Source organism: Anastrepha obliqua, chromosome 4 (assembly GCF_027943255.1).
Source record: "Anastrepha obliqua isolate idAnaObli1 chromosome 4, idAnaObli1_1.0, whole genome shotgun sequence".
Classification (NCBI taxonomy): Eukaryota; Metazoa; Arthropoda; class Insecta; order Diptera; family Tephritidae; genus Anastrepha; species Anastrepha obliqua.
Genome location: NC_072895.1, coordinates 38,894,376 through 38,911,990, shown reverse-complemented (window position 1 = coordinate 38,911,990; position 17,615 = coordinate 38,894,376). Strand labels below are relative to the sequence as shown.

At 34.3% G+C, this 17,615-nt stretch overlaps 2 protein-coding genes across 3 annotated transcripts in view; both read left to right on the top strand.

Annotated features, from left to right (window-relative positions):
* LOC129243911 (aquaporin AQPAn.G-like) overlaps positions 1 to 17,615 on the top strand; it is a 74,108-nt gene that overhangs the window by 8,751 nt on the left and 47,742 nt on the right. The window contains exon 1 of one of the 2 annotated variants that reach the window (XM_054881357.1): positions 7,271 to 7,624. The exons of the other annotated variant lie outside the window; for it this stretch is intronic. The gene's annotated coding sequence lies outside the window, so the exon portion shown is untranslated. Of the gene's footprint in view, positions 1 to 7,270; positions 7,625 to 17,615 lie in introns of those variants that run through there. 2 annotated transcript variants of the gene reach the window in all.
* Positions 6,775 to 17,615, top strand: part of LOC129243912 (aquaporin AQPAn.G-like) — a 73,078-nt gene continuing 62,237 nt past the window's right edge. Inside the window, exon 1 of the mRNA XM_054881361.1 lies at positions 6,775 to 7,232. The gene's annotated coding sequence lies outside the window, so the exon portion shown is untranslated. The remainder of the gene's footprint in view (positions 7,233 to 17,615) is intronic.

Genomic DNA, 17,615 nt, shown 5'->3' with positions numbered 1-17,615 from the left:
GGCACCGATTTACAAGTGCAGACTCCAGGCGCTCCAGAAAAATACTTACAACTTTAAAAAATTTCAATATTTTTTAAAAATAAATATTGTTTTTTAAACCTTAAATATAGTACACTATCGTCTTAAAATTCCGTTTACCGCAATCATTTCCTTCCCTTTCAAAAAAAAATTGCTAAAAAAACGCTTTTTTTCGGCTTCTAAAGCAGACTACTGCCTTAAACATAGCGGTTGTTAAAAGCCTTCCCATGCTATTTTCATGGATTCGAAAAGATTTTACATGAGCTTGAAATTTGCTGTGTACTTTTTCAAGGTCTTAACAGGATTAAGTTTGGGGAATTGTACAGCTTATTTAAGAAATTTCATCATATTGCTCATATTATGGAATTTAAGTCATTTGTTTGTGGACGTGTACCAGCATTATTTCTTTTAATATAATAACCTATGAGCACACACACTAAAATTCGATCAATCTATATACAATTAGAGAATCCTTAGCCCATTTTATTGCTTCGTCCATGCTCCATAATACTTAGAATTTAATCTCTCTCTTTATAGTCTGAGCACGCGCCTTCTTCCAACCTGTAAGGTGCAGTAGGATTCATCAGACCACAATACAATTTTTTATACTCCAGTCACGATGTGTTTTGACGAATACGTGCAAAAGTCTGACTTTCTTGTTTTTTGACAATATAAAACTCGTTTTTGCTGGTCGTTGATTAAATAACCCGATTTCTGCGGCAGTGCTTCTGACTGTTCAGTCTTCGATCTGTCCTCTCATAAAATGACTTGATTCTTTTGTTCTTGCCATTGTTTTTACTTAAGCGAAAGCTTTAAAACAACGTTTTTACAAAATATGTATATTATTTTATTCTTTTAATAATTCTATATAAGCTTCTTCTTCTTCTTTTAATGCTTCTATAGTATATAAGCTTCTAACATTTTTCTACTTGCTAAAGGTTCTGTTAACTAAAACCGCAAAGTTGTAATGGTGTAGTAAACTCATTTAGCACAGTTTACAGTTACACGGGGTGGTTCAGTTTTGCCCTTTCAGATCTATGGTTTCTGATCCTTTTTAGTTGCGACTTTTATAAAATGCTAATTGATAGAAAATTTATTTATGGATATAAACACTTAATACACAAAATAACTCAATAGCGATGATTTCTTAACGCTTTTGCAGCAATTACACTAGTCTACAAATTTGAAAAAATGAATTTACTATAAGTAAATAGTTATAACCTCCGGATATTGTTAGCCGATGTCGAAGTTGAATGTAATTCAATTTGCACACTTTGCATTTGGACTGTTGGGTGAGAAGCTATTTATGAATTTTGTATTGTTTTTACAATACTTCACAAAAAATTTTGTTTATCTGTATATTTAGTTAAAAATAAATTTTTCTTTTTTTTCTTATTTCCAAATTCATAATCAAGCTCAATAAGTCAATTATAATGTTGGTAATGTTTCTTACATTACTTATATTCATTAGCACAACTTTTTTAAGTTGGCTTCACTTGGAATTTTCTTTTAGCAGTAACAAAATCGAAAAAATCAAACAATTCAAGTCTCAAAGTAAAACAAAATGAATTTAGGTGAAGAAGCTCTTTATTAATTATAATTATCATAAACCGGCTATTGGCGTTTTAGCGCCGATTTGCATAATTTTGCTGTTATTTATTTAGCCGTTCATTGCATGCGCACACAAGCCATATAAACAACTACATACATATATGTTTATACACACATACACACTTGTATGTACTACTTTTACATATTCATTGCAAGGCTTGCAGAAATGTCTATCGGTATTAGGCTAATGAGTCAAATACATGAATGGGGCAGACGCTCCACTAGTTTGACAATTATAATTAAGAAATCGAGTTTTGCAAAAAAAAAAAAACGAAATAAAAAAATGAAAACAATATTTAAAAACTATGGAAAATGAGTAAATGCCTGAAGAGCAAAGTAGAATAAAATAAAATAAAAATAACTCGCTTTGTTTTAGACTAACCAGTTATTCGGTTAGTTTATTTTGTTTTACTAATTTATGTTGCAGTAGCGCTGAGCTGGTAGCTTAGCTGGTACGCGTTTGAGTATATATGTATGTACATGAGTATGTAGCTCCAATGTGTCATGTGATTGTATGCAAATAAAAAAATGCTTCAGCTTTACTTCTCCCATCATGTGACTTTAAAGGCACCGTCCAATATTGAGGACTTGAATAAACGCCTGCTGTTTTTCGTAGAATTTAATAGTGAATTAGAAAACTACCATTGAGAGTATTGTTTGTCGTTAGTTATTCCTTTTTCCTATTTTTCTGGCAGCATACGAAAATATATTTTTTAAGTGCCCACGAATTAATTGAGTTTGTGAAATTTACATAAATAAGCACACAAACTAATCTTTTTATATAATTTCTGAATAAGCTTGTAGTGTCCGGAGGAGACTACAAATGCAGATTTTTTATGTGAATCCGTTCAGGAACGAAAAAGAACTGTATGGAAGCTCTTACTGGTGAAATTAGAGGTGCCATAACCATAACCACTAGAATTGGCTGATCGAACTAACCTGTGGGTAGTAATCGATTAGAAGCGACATGCCATAATTCCGTAGTCATAACCGTAACCTTACAGACCAATTGAATTTTGGTTTTACGCCGTTTTCACATAAATAGCTGATTGTTGATTTGCGTTATAAATATCCTTATATAATAATCCCATTTTGTTATCTTTTTTCTGCACTTTTGCGCAAATAAATAATAATACAATATATGTAATTATAAGCTGCTTATGGCTATGGCACCAATAACAGATGACAATAAATATCGTTATGGTGAAGACCACAGTTAAGGTTATGACGTTTTAGTATGGCACCTCTAATTTAACCTTTAGGTTGACAATATTTAAGGCACAAATCAAAAGCAAGAACAGTGAGCGCAACTATTTTATTGTAAGTGTATATGTATGTGTGTACATAATTTTAAAATTGTTGGTATAATATTGTATCAAAAAATTTAGGAAAAATCAGTTTTACGGCTTCTCCAAACGCCAGATAACCGAATACAAATACGGAAAAGAATTGCGGATAGATATTTTTTAATTGCCTGCCGAGGGGCGACCGCTATTAGATAAACTTTTTCTTCATTTTGCTGTTTCATGGAGATTCGAACCTACTCCAAATGGTAGTCATGCACCAATTACGGCCCTACGGCGGCCGCCTAGAATGCGAATATAAAAACACTATTACGGTAACGAATACTAAAGCAGGCCCCAATGTGTGTAGTTGATATTTGCTACAGAAAAATTTAATTTGAGAATGAATGCAAACTAAAACTTTCTGTGAACCAACTTTAAATTTACAATTGACATCACGGTTAAGAGAATGTAGAAGGTTATGCATATTATGGTATCGCCACTTGATTCTCAGTGATTTTCACGGAATTAGCCGTTGAGCTGACGCAAATTCCTTTTTCTATTAACTTTTTCATTGCACCGGCTGATAAAATTTAATTGACTTACAGAATAAAAAATTAAATAAAAATAGCCCCAGTCACGTTTCCAAGATAATCCGGAATTAAAGTTTAAAAAATATGATTCGATTTGTTTGAAGTTATGAAGTAGTCTGGATCTTGGTCCATAATTTGTATATCTAATGCTAACTTTTGTTAACAAAAGCTGGCTATTTTGGCACTCTCCTTTTAGTTATCTCACTCACCACCTTTTCAAATACATCGTGAAAAAGTTACGCTAATTTTTCCACTTCAATATTTATAACTTCTATTCTATAATTCTTGAATCGATACAGACTTCTCACGATATTAGGTTTCTCTTCAATTAATGGTGCAAATGTGATATTACAGCCATCATAACAGCAATTACAGCCCCTGCATTAGAGATGATGAAAATTTTAATAAAATTAAATAATTTACTCTCTTTTCCTTTTAAAGATAAATAAGTAATGAATGTGCTTCATATTAAAGCGACGTGAGTGTTAGGCACAGCCTCACATTTCTTAAATTTAATTGCTTTTAAATACTAATCGTTTAATATTCTGCAATTTTATTTGAAAAAATTGAAAGAAGTACACATATTTTTTATTTTCTTGTGTTTTAAATAGATGGAAAAAATCGATCGAAAAAAGTATATTATTACAGATAAATGCTAGTTTGTTGCTTAACTCTTTTGTCTTAACTTAAACTAAGGAAAAATTTATCGAGCTAATTTCCGAAACCGATAGGTTCTTTATCCTACCAATCGTATTTTGCAACTAATACATTATTATTTGTCAAATGGAAACGAAAATATGCATTATTATTAGGCGTTGTTCAAAAACTCAAATGTATCTGAATATTTTACAAGAATAATATTTTGCACTACCAAAAAAAAAAACTGTTAAAAAATATTAATTTTCATATATATGTACATATGATATATATATCTCAAATCACAAATCTGCTTCTATAACATAAAGTCGCCTAACTAAAGTTGTGTCCATCTGTTAAATAAAACAATACAAGTTGTGTTTAAAATCCAAATGTTAACATAAACAAACATATGTATGTGTATGCCTTTTATGTATCAATAAACTTTTGAGTTTGAAAAGCTCACTGTTTGTGCTTTACGTTACGTCTACAGTCGATATTGTATTTGTTTACACATTAAATTGATTGATCAGGTGTGTAGAACAGTGGGTCGGTTAGTGCAAAAATAAGCAAAACAAAAGTGATTGTTGTTCTTCGGTGAAAATGTCAAAACAAACTGGCACAAATGCATAATAGCAAGTCTTATATAGTTCATTATTTAAGTCTGATTATCGGTGTTAAAATGTTTGAGTATAGTATACACAAGCGAGACTCATTATAAACTTAAAACATGTTAAAAGAAAAATGCTTGTATGATATATCGTAAGGAGAGTAATGAAACAGTTAACATGCCAACAATGTGCTACTTAGTTTGCTGGGGTTTTTTTTGTTATCACGTAAGGCTACTGTGGATAGAAGACATAAAATTATTTCTATTAAATTTAGAATGGATGTGAAAAACTCAGTTGTAATAAATGGTATAACATATTATGGTATAAATGAGTTTATTCAATGGGGAAACATATACATGTATACATATTAGTGAAATCAGTTAAATTCAAAGGAGTAGGTGAACTTGAATACTTGGCGATACCACCGATGTCCCAACGTCGCGATACTGCTTACGAATTCTACAACATTTTTTTCCACAAGTTCAGATACACGCCGCTTGTTCAAGTGCTAGTACCTCAAAAATATATTCCAATGAAAGCTGATGCTTTCCATTTCAATTCAACCGGGCTATTCCGGTCATGTTCTTCGATTTCGATGTAACTCAAATATGTTGCTCTCTGGTCAAAATAATGAGACACGTATTTTTTTGTTCGCCCGAAAAAAATTTTTTTGAAGAGTTATCGGCAATTTTGTTTTTCGGCTCAAACTCGATTTCTTTTAATTATATAAGAACATTTTTTTTTTAAATGCCCATAACTTAGTCAAAAATGAACCGATTTTAATAAATCTGGGCTCAAAATGATTGTCATTACTTACACGAGCGATTTCATGTAGAAACAGTTGCAAAAAAGTAGTTGAAAATTTTTTATTTAGCAAAAAAGAAAAAAAAAATTTTAATTTTTTCGAAATTCAATATTTCAAAAAGTGTACTTTGTTTTTTTTTATAACTTTTTCCAAATCAAAAGAACATCTCAAACTTTAATTGAGCTGAATACCTAGTAGCTAAAATGCGTTGTTTTTGAGTAATGAATTTTTGAGTAAAAAACCTGTTTCGCACTTTTTGTTTTTTGCAAAATAAAAAATTTTTAACTACCTTTTTGCAACTGTTTCTACACGAAATCGCTCGTGTAAGTAATGACAATCATTTTGAACCCAAAATTATTAAAATCGGTTCATTTTTGACTAAGTTATGGGCATTTAAAAATTTTTTTTCTTATATAATTAAAAAAATCGAGTTTGAGCCGAAAAACAAAATTGCCGATAAATCTTGAAAAAAAATTTTTTCGGGCGAACAAAAAAATACGTGTCTCATTATTTTGACCAGAGAGCAACATATTTCAGTTATCAGAAATCGAAGAACATGACCCGAATAGCCCGGTTGAATTGAAATGGAAAGCATCAGCTTCAGTAATAACGAAAAGATAGTTTACCCAAGCAGCTTCGAATTAAATTTTTGAATAGCTGAATTTTCCAATTTGCAATCCGAATTAAGAAAGTATACGCTTATTAACATTTTTCAATATCTATTTCATTCATGGTTAATTTATATTTATCTACGAGTATACCAGCAGCAATTTAAAGCTTACAGCGGCAGCACGAAATGATAAGAAGGTTCGCTACATAATTTCTTAACAGCCCATGTTATTGGGACACTAAATACTGTTAAGTACAGAGAATGTAGGAGATCGGGAATGTTAGCAGACAGCATTTTCTGATGTTAAGCTACTAATCGCAACGTAACAGAAGTTACTCTCACAGTTTTAAGTTGTTGAGTGAGTAAATCTGGCTTGCCGATTTCCTACCTAATGCTGCGCTCTGTATGATAATTGCATTTTTATATTTTTATGAAGGCACATATGCGTGTACTCGTATATATTCGTATTTATAACAAATTTACATATAACACAAGACACCAATACCCGCTTTTTTATATTCTTGTAAACTTGTTCACGTGCATCTTCGAGTGTAATACTAGATTTTGTGTAGGGCAGTGCTTTTTATGATAGTGGTTTGTGTTGCAATTGACGCTTGCTGCTGTTGAAGTAATGATGATCGCTGATAAACCACTTGTTCAATACTTTTGTAGTCAATAGAAAACAAATACGCGAACGAAGTGCAACAGATCACTACATTGGTACTGCAGTTGAATTCACCAGCTAATATCCAGTGCAATCGATACGTGCGGTAGTTGACTGTATTTAGAGAAATTATTATATATTTAGAAGGAGGTTCTTTAAATAATCTAAATTGTTTAAACACCATAAAAGTTCTTTAATTGCTTATTTTTAAAATTCTGCTGTATTATTTGTTTTGATAAAAGTGTTTAATCGCGACTAAGCAAACATTAAAAAATATTCGCCAAGATAACATAATACCACACAAACGATAATTGTCACAGAGGCAAATGAGTTCAAGAGCACCAACTACTATCACACGCGACTAATATAACCGAAAACCTACCGAAAATAGAGGAAATTTGGTTTGTTTGTGTTTAATTTAATAAAAATATTTGGATAACCTACCACATGGCACCTAGTGTGTACATATGTATATAGGAAAAAATTTAATACCGAAGTATAGCAACTCATTTCGGAACCGATTTCGACTGAGTGGTGCTCTAACTGTGGAGTCACAAACACATTCACCGACGCCGGTGTGCTACCATACCAGTGCGGTTTTCGCGCCAAACCTATTTGAAATTATAATTTCTTTGCAAATTGTAGTGAATGTGGTATTTAATGGGTTTCGATTAAATCAGATGCAAAACGGCCGTCTACACGCGTTCAAGTGTAAGTTGTGGTTTGCTGAAAGCGAAAGTAAAATAAATTACAGACGAGTACATTGGCGAATTTAACGAACAGTGGGGAAAATGTAAGTAGAAAATTACATTAATGGTGTGTGCGTTTAATGGAGGAAAAATATAGTTGACAACATTGATTAATGCAATTCTGTGTTTTCGGCTTGATTTAATATTGTAGCATAAATTCATTTACATATGTCTACGGATAGGTTCACTATTCCCATGAAGGACATTTAAACCGTCACACATTCAGTTCAATTTAAAAACGTGAAAATAAAATATGGAGTAAAACTTTAACAACACAATTAAATAAAATACATATTTGTGCACTACAAATTAAAAGTTAAAAGTAATTAAAAAGAGTATTACATTTGACCGCGAACATCGTGAGCAACCAAATTATTCACTTGATGTGCATAGACCGATATTTCTCATAGAAATATATTACTCGTATAAATTTGCTAGGGGATATATTCAACATGTGTTTTTCATTGGAAATATGCAGAAGTTTGTGAAATACTTATAAACGGTGAACTTTTTGTTTTCGTTGACGTTTTAAGGTTTCGTTGCACAGAAAAATAAGGAAGATATGAAATAACAAGAAATTTAAAAGCACTTTAAAGAGAAAATAATTTGAATTTAAATTAAATTTTAAAAATAAAATTTTAGTTCAGAGAATTCACGCCGGATCTTAAATAATACAGTCAAAAGTACCGCTATTCCCAGCGCAAGTTTCAACAAACGAAAGTATATTTTTAATATGCGAGAGTTTTTATAGTTGAGAGTGTTTGACATAAAGCAATACTGAAATTTTATCTACGCTTTTTTTTCTGTAACCATGGGTTAGAACTTCGATAGAAAAGCATGAGTTGGTTTTAGAGGTTTTCAAAAAAGGAATGTCACACTGTAAAATAGCTGAAATTGTACATTTACGTTTGTTAACTGTTCAGCACATTATCGAACGCTTTAATAATTTAAATCGCGTGGTAAAGGACGACAGACTCCAGAGAAAGAGTTTCAGTGGTTAGTGCGCCAAGTGAACGTAAATCCAGCAACAAGCGTTTCAAAGTTAATTAAAATGACCAAAAAGGTTTTAGGTAAGACTTGCCATCCAGAAACTGTTCGAAAAATACTTAGGAAAACAAATTTAAATGACAGAATAGCCCGTAATAAATCGTTTGTAAGTGCAAAGAATAGAAGTATGAGATTTCAGTTTGCCCGTTCCCACCTAAATAGAATCCCAGCATTTTGGAGGCCCGCACTTTGTGCAGACAAGGTAGGAATAAACTGGACGAGATGGCAGACCTTTTGTATGGCACGGGGCTAATACGGAGCTCAAACCCTAAAATTTATGAGCTACTATAGAACACGGCGGTGGTAACTTTATGGTTTGTGCATGCATGTTATCAAATGGAGTTGGAAGTTTGCTCTTTATCGAAGAAACAATGAACAAATATGTGTTTTTTAAACTTCTGCAAAAAAATATAGTTCCACGCGCCAGAAAATTACAAATTGAAGACGACTTTCGCCTTTATCAAAACAACGATCCTAAGTACAAGTCAAAAATAGTACAAACCTGGTTAATATATGAATGCCTCCACTTTCTTTTAACTCCTGCACAATCACCGGATTTGAACGATTTAAAAAGGAGATACTTGTAGAGTGGAACCAAACTAGTCCAGAATACAAAAAAAAAACTGGTTCATACCATGTCACGTAGTCTTCAAGCTGTAATTGATAATATAGGATACCCAACAAAGTACCAAAGCCTTAAAATTTCCAAAATTAGAAATAAATAGCTTAACTGTACCATTGCAGCTGCGACGTGAATTCTCTGTATGTTTTTGCACTATACGAAATGAGTGGCCACTTGTTTGTATTTTGTGTTGAAAAATGAAATAAGACAAAATATAGAACACTTTATAAAAAAATCGTATCTGTGTCAAATAAGGTGTAAATGACTGTATGTATATACAATAATATAGCAGCAGTGTGTGCTAGTCGATTCTAACATAATCTAAACGTCATAAACCAAGCTTAGACATATGGTAAACAAACTGCTTCGACACATTAGTGATTTTGTTTTGTTTCATATACTTTTGGTTTTATGAAAATGCCTGATTTTGTGCCGAATAATCGTCATTTGCGGAAAGTGGTGATTTTCTTCTTTCATTCGAAAAGAAACGGCGGCTGAAGCGCATCGAGGGCTACAAAAAGTTTATGGAGATGCTGCTTTAAATGAAACAACGTGCCGAGATTGGTTTCGTCGCTTCAAAGACGGTGATTTTAACATTGACGACTGTCCGCGTGAAGGAAGGCCAAAAACCTTCGAGGACGCTGAATTGGAGGCATTGCTCAATGAGGATCCGTGTCAAACGCAAGAAGAGCTTGCTTCAGTATTAGGAGTTACCCGCCAATTCCAAGCGATTGCATGCTTTGGGAATGATTCAGAAACAGGGGACTTGGGTTCTTTATGAGTTAAAATCAAGGGTTGTTGAACGTCGTTTTTTCGCCTGTGAACAACTGCTCCAACGGCAAAAAAGGAAGGGTTTTCTTCATCGCATCGTGACGGGTGATGAAAAACGGATTCATTACAGCAATCCAAAGAAAAGAAAGTCATAGGGACTGCCCGGTCATGCTTCTACGTCATCGCCTCGGGCGAATATTCACGCTGCGAAGGGTATGCTATGTATTTGGTGGGACCACGTTGGTTTTATTTATTATAAACGTTAAAGCCGAGCGAAACTAAGCGAGGGATCGGTATCGACTTTAATTGATGCGATTGAGCCGAGTACAGCCTGAGAAGCGGCCGCAATACGCGGAGAGGCATGAAAAAGTGATTCTACAGCATGACAACGCTCGGCCTCACGTTGCCAAACCCGATAAAACCTACCTGGAAACACTGAAATGGGAAATTCTACCCCATCCGCCATATTCTCCACATATTGCACCGTCCGATTATCACCTGTTCCGATCTATGGCACATGGTTTAGCTGACCAGCAGTTCCATTCATATGAAGACATAAAAAATGGAAAAGAGGAACAGTTTTACAGCAACAGTATACGAGATCTACCAGAAAGATGAGAAAAAGTAATAGCCAGCGATGGGCAATGATTCACTTGTAACTATTTTTTCAGAATTAAGTTGTATTTTCATAAAAAAAAACAGCAAGAACTTAGTTACGCACTGTACTATGTACTCGTATATCCTTGTAAGGCTAAATTAGTACTTCAATTTTGGATATAAATATTTATATTTATATCTTTCACCTGCAGGAGGTGGGTTGGATTCTACCCTGCTGCTGCTACCGACATATCACAAACAAACTTGTAAGGATTTTTGTAGGACATGTAGCTAAGAGCATAAAATAATACCTAGTACTAGGACCAGATTTCGGTTTCTGTAATGAATTCCCTTAAAAATACCTGGTTTAGTTTTTTGTGATACCCTACTTAAAAAAATTGAAAGTAATATCGATATTTGCGTGTTGCTATAGCAGACATTAAGATGACTTTATTTATTATTTTAAAATAATTCTATAGAATTATAGAACAATGGGAAGGATGAGCTTCTTTTTTCAAACATAATTCCTCAAATGTTGCTGAAGTTTCGAAATATCTTCTCTTATTTCGCACTTTGGCTTGATTCCGGCAACTGCAGAGAACCCAACTTCACACCAGTATGACGTAGTACAGTTATACGGAAGCTATAGTACCGAGAGTAGAATATTTTTGTTACTCTTTGGCTTGAAATTGAAAAATTCTTTCTTATTCGACTATTGAAACTGCAAAAGGGAAGCAGTTGATTATAAGAAAACTATAATCCAGTCGCATTGATCAATATTTAGTTGCGAATAAATTTCCATTAGAAGAATCCATTTCTTTTCTAGGAAATTTTCATTCTTTTAGTAGAAAAAAATTATTTTTATCCAATTCGTTGTTAGTACTCGTAGCTGTGATGATTATCAATCAGTAATAACAACTTGTTATTGTTGTAGAGACTATCTGTACAGCCATTTTTTTTAATTATACTCTAGGCATCGCATATCTGTAAACTTTGGCATTCGCCCTTACATTCATTACTTCGTCGGAAGGCGATTTGAGCTCATTATATTGCGACGCCTTTAGGACAGCCCCAAGGTAGTTGCAGAAATATTGAAACTATTGGCAATCGAACGACCTTTTTTGCTGCTAAACATGTACAACGCATGCCTAAAAGAAGGAATTTTTCCAGAAATATGGAAAAAACAAAAACTAGTACTAATCAGTAAGGGAAAGGGAGACCCAACATTAGCGTCTGCTTATAGACCGTTATGTATGCTGGATAGCGCAGGAAAACTCTTTGAGAAATTGATAAAGCATAGGCTTAGCGAAGCCGTAGAGAACAGCGGCGGCCTCTCCGACAGGCAGCATGGTTTCAGAAGTGGCAGATCTACCTTAGGAGCCATCCAAGATGTAATAACTAGTGTAGAATATGCCCAGGCAGGTAATCGATACTCCAAACGTTTAGTATTACTAGCCACACTGGATATCAGAAATGCTTTCAACAGTTTAAGTTGGGACGACGTAATTAAAGCCTTAAAGGTAAAATTCAAGACCCCGAGTAATCTATTGAAGATTATTCGCAGCTATCTAAGCAATCGCGTGCTCTTATACGAAACGCGAGAAGGGTGTAAGACCAAACAAATAACAGCAGGTGCGGCCCAAGGATCAATACTCGGACCTGAACTTTGGAATATAAGCTACGATGAAATCCTTCGAATAGAGATGCCCGAGGATGTGCATTTGGTGGGATACGCAGATGACATTGCGGCTGTAATAATCGCCCGGAACACTGACGAAGCCAAAAGAAAGTTAAATCAGGTAATGATCCGAGTTCAGACATGGCTAGAAGACCATGGATTAAAGCTGGCCACAGAGAAAACAGAGCTAATCCTTCTAACGAACAGACGTATCCCATTAGAAGTAGACATACAGGTACTCGATGCCACTTTATCGACAAAAAGAGTGGTCAAGTACTTAGGAGTGCAATTAGACACAAGGCTAATCTACTGGGCGCATATAAACCATGCTGCCACAAGAGCTGCCAAAGTAAGTGGCATGTTAAGTAAGCTCATGGCAAACCTTGGAGGTCCAACGCAGAACAAGCGAAAACTTTTAATGGACACGACGAACTCGATTCTCTTATACGGATGCGAAATATGGGCAGATTCGCTAAGGGTGCAATGCCGGCGGAAAACTCTGCAATCTGTGCAACGCACCTGCGCTCTCAGAGTGGCTTCGTCATATAGAACAGTATCTGAAGCAGCGGTGTTAGTTATCAGCGGAACCATCCCTATAGATATTCTAGCACAAGAGCGCAAACGGAGATGGGAGACAAAAAACGCAGGAACCCCAGTACTACGCCTCTCCGATATTAGAGTCCAAACACTTACACTTTGGCAAGCAAGATGGAACTCTGAACGGTATGGTAGATGGACAGCGAGACTAATACCCGATCTAAAAAAGTGGGTAGAAAGAAAGCACGGTGAGGTTAACTATTACCTCACACAGTTTTTGTCCGGACATGGGTCCTTTCGCAAGTATTTGTGGCGAATGGGTAAAGTGAGCCAACCAAACTGCATATATGGAGATACTGAGTATGATGATGCGGAGCACACCTTCTTTGAATGCGAGAGGTGGAACGTAGAGAGAACAGGTCTACAACGAGCTATTGGTGTATTTACACCTGAAGAAATTATCGACAAAATGATGATAGACGAAGAAAAATGGAATGCCGTCACAAATTTTGTAGAGGATATTATCCGAAAAAAGAAGCGAGAAATGGAAAGTCATGCTGAAGAGCATTGAGCATAGGTTTCTCAAAACAGGCGACCCTGGACGCAGGGTGAGTAAGTAAGTGTCCTTCTTAGGACGCCGTCTTGGCCCTCTACCTCGAAGCAATGCGGAAGCAGTCCCGGGGTGGAGGGAAAACTCCAAGAGAAGAGGGGGGATATTTTTAGTGGATTCACCACACACGTAGTAGCGACGGTTACTATATGGTGCGAAGGCATTTTTAACCCAACCTCACCGCCAAAAAAAAAAAAAAAAAAAAAAAAAAAAAGGTAGAGAACTCCCTGCTAAACTTTTGTCTTTCGAATAGTATAAGATATGGAGAGAGCTATGCTTATGCCAAATTTAAATTTAATTTGTTCAGTGAAGAAAGGCCTTATCATGAATTATGATTAAACGGGAGTAAATATGCAAACATATACGCGTATTTACTTTGAAAATTATTTAAAGATAAGTGCGAACATTTTTGTGATAAAATAAATTTTATTAAAAACCTTTCAGATATTTTAGGACAGTCTGCAGAAATTCATATTTGAGTGACTGCCACGGTTATTATGCACGTTATCTTTGTTTGAAGTACGAGTATGTACGTATTATATATAGAGTCATACAATATGTGGCAGCGGGACAATATTTGGCTAACCCAATGGTACTTGTGACAAGTGTAGCCCATTGTTTGTGGCTAATTAGAAACCAGACGAGAACTTTGTTGTTGCTTTCAATATGAAATGGCCACCGGTGGTGAATTAATATATTAACTTAATATATATTCCAATTGTTATCTAATTTAAGGGAAATTTGTTAACAAATATATATAATATAACTAAAAAATATCCGGCATACGCTGCTCGGCTAGTTTTTGCTATTAATCTTCTGTAAAAATAATATTTTTTTGGATTTCCCACTCGAGAGTAAGCTGATGAATATCACAGCGAAATTAAATGAGCTGAATCTAAAACTGCAAGGAAAGCGAAGCCTAGCCTATGTTTTCTTAGAAAATTGGTTTGTTTTGAAGAAAAACTTATTCCTTTTGCAGAAGATATTCAGACCGGCAAATTTAATGATCTTCAATTTCTAAATATAATCGCGATAAAATCAGGACAACTTTTGGAACGAATTATTTCAGCACAGTTACAAACAAACAAAAAAATAAAGTTGAATTGCTGACAGATTTAAACAATTAAAAACTAACAAAACCACTCTAGCATTCATACTAAATCCTCTCAACACAAATAGTAAGGAAATTCACATCGAGCCATTTGGAATGGATAGAGAATGGATACAACTAAAGTGGACAGCTTTAAAAGAAATTCCGCGAGTTGGGGCACTTATATTCGATGCAGGAAATAGTCTTCCAGATTGCTACAGTGAAATAAGAAATTGGCATTTGGAGTGCTGACTATCTTGGGATCGACGTGCCAGAAAGCGGTCTCTTGCATGAATATAATTAAAAGTGAAGTAAGAAGCCAACTAACAAATTAAAATTTAGAGTCGTGTTTGAAACTTGAAATAAGTTGTGAGACAAATTTATTTAAACTTTCTGAAAACACTCAAATTTATTTAAGCGAGTACTATTTATTGTTGGCAAGAAAAAATTGTGTGGCTCTTTAAAAATTTAGTAAATTTAAATTTTTGACTCTTCCGACCAAAAAGGTTGCCGACCCCTGCCTAGCCCTTTCTGTATTGGTATGGAGAAAGCGAGATGGACTGGAAGCTATAAGTACTTGAGCTCAAATGGCATGTTGATGGGAATCACAGTAATTTCTGGAAACAAAACATTCTTTCTTATCGATTTACCATTGAAAGTTGTCCAGCACTAGCTAAAGTTTTTTAGTGCACGGAGCGTAAATACTTTACAACTCAGGAGCATAAATACTTATATTACTAAAATGCCACTGAAATGTATAATAGGCGTTTGCAGCCTTTTTGGGTGTCTGACTGAGCTCCTCCTCCTGTTTGTGGCGCGCGAATTGATGTTGTCCCACCAATGGAGGGAGGTACAGTTTTATACCGACTTCGAACGGGAAATAGTTTTTTATGAGGAACATTTTCATGACAAAAATACACTGGGAGGTTTGCCATTGACTACCGAGGGACGACCGCTATTAAGAAAAACTTTTTATTTATTTTGATCTTTCACCGAGATTCGAACCTACGTTCTCTCTGAATTCCGAATGGTAGTCACGCACCAACATATTCGGCTACGGCGGCCACTTAGTGGGTTACTTTTCCCTAAAAACATTATTTCTAAAGTACCCAACTCAAATCTCAAATCACAAATCGAAATCGGACCATGAACAGACCACAGTGCCACCTAGTGGATTTAAATAAACTTACTTATATAACCCATCCAAGGCATATTTGCAACAATACTCTAGTCCATGGGGAACACACAAGTATACAAACATATATCCTCTTTTATAATGCAAAAATATCGCATGCCAATTGGAATTTCGTAGGTCAGTTTGTAAACTTTTAAATTTAAAGAAAATATTAAATGTAAAGGTGCACAAATGTGGTCAATGTGGTAAAGGTCACTAAATTGTATTTCATTTTTCTCGACATTGTTTCTAGCAGATTCGGATTCTACATAAAACTCTAAGAAAAAAAGTCCACTAAAGCAAAGTCAATTTCGAGCCCCCTAAATATTAAAAGAAGCTAATTTTATTAATATGAAAATTGGGAGGGAGCTATGGCAGTGCCTAAACAAAGTAGAAAGAAACCTCCTTCTGTTGCATGTAAAAAGGATATAAAACCAAAATAATTGTGAAATACGTTGTTAATAGAAAAAATTTAGGATTAAAAAAATAGTATGTTCAAAATAAATTTCGGAAATTTTGTAAAATTTAATTGTTTTTAAAAATATAAAAAAAATTATATAGAGTCACTTTTCTTATTACAATATTAAAATATTACATTTTATTAGATTTGTAGCATTTCCTTCACGGCATTCTTTAAATAAAAAATAGATATGAAAAATCAATTCTTCGTACCAAAAATAATCAGTTTGTATTATAAATAAATAACATTTATAACACTTTGGACAATATTTTTGTTGTTGTTGGCCGGTTGCTTTTCAATATTAATCTTCATTTTAATTTCGTACTGATTAAGAATGGTTTCTTTTAGATTTGGGGGCTGGGAATTGACTTCAGAGATATGCTCTAGTGGACTTTTTTCTTAGAATTATAAGTAGAGTCCCAATTTGCTATGAATGATGTTGAAAACAATGACTTGCCCTAATATATGTATGCTTTTGTGTGTCTATATTTGGTGCTTACATACTTATATTAGGTGTTCGACCGAGCACACGGTAGATGGCTTTTGTGAAGCGCATTATCTTGGGTGAAATGAGGCTTTCGGAGACTTGATTAAATTCTAAGACTATAATTATTCCAGCATTCCCCGTACATGTTGGAAAATGTTTTTTGCTGCTACAAAAACAACACCAGCAAAGGTCACAAACATATAAAGCGCTGTTGATGCTGCTCGAAAATTTAAATATTTTTAGCTAGTGCCATCTACCAGCTCACGGCCAATAATACGAAATATGTAACAGCAGACCCTTTCGTAAAATTCAAAAATGCATATAACCGCAATTAAACTTTTTCTTCTGGGTTTAAACTTCAAATTTGCTAGTGTTTGCTTGAACTACGTTTTACTCACACGACCCATAGTTGATGCTAGCGATTCATATAATTGATTATATGTTAAATAATGGGGTTGGTGTTTTTTTACGAGTTGAATATCTGTCAACACTAATCTATTATGTTATTAGCATATTTCGAAAAACAAAATATTCTGTAAGCATCGATAATGGCTATTTTTGTATTTGTATGTTCAAGGTAAAATTTTCCGAGAAACTATCTAATTATGCTCTCACTAAGTAAATTTGTTTAAAAAGTTATTCTTTGGACGCAAATTTACCATAGGGGAAGTTTCGGGTGGGATTGCAAATTATGACTTCTTCCTTGGTATTGTTATGCCACTCAGTCACATCGCTAAAAGAAAATTTGCGCAAGCATGCGCAACATTGAAATTCAGTTGTTCAAACATATTCTTACCTCTTTTTACCCGGAATTATTAGCCCAAACTTTCTCTGAGTGTATTTAAAAATTGTTCGTAGTTCTAACACACTATAGACTTTTCTTTCATAGCTGTGTCCTGTTCAACATTAACAGCTGATAGTTGTTTTTATCATAGTACGTAATTCATAAGAATTAAAAAACA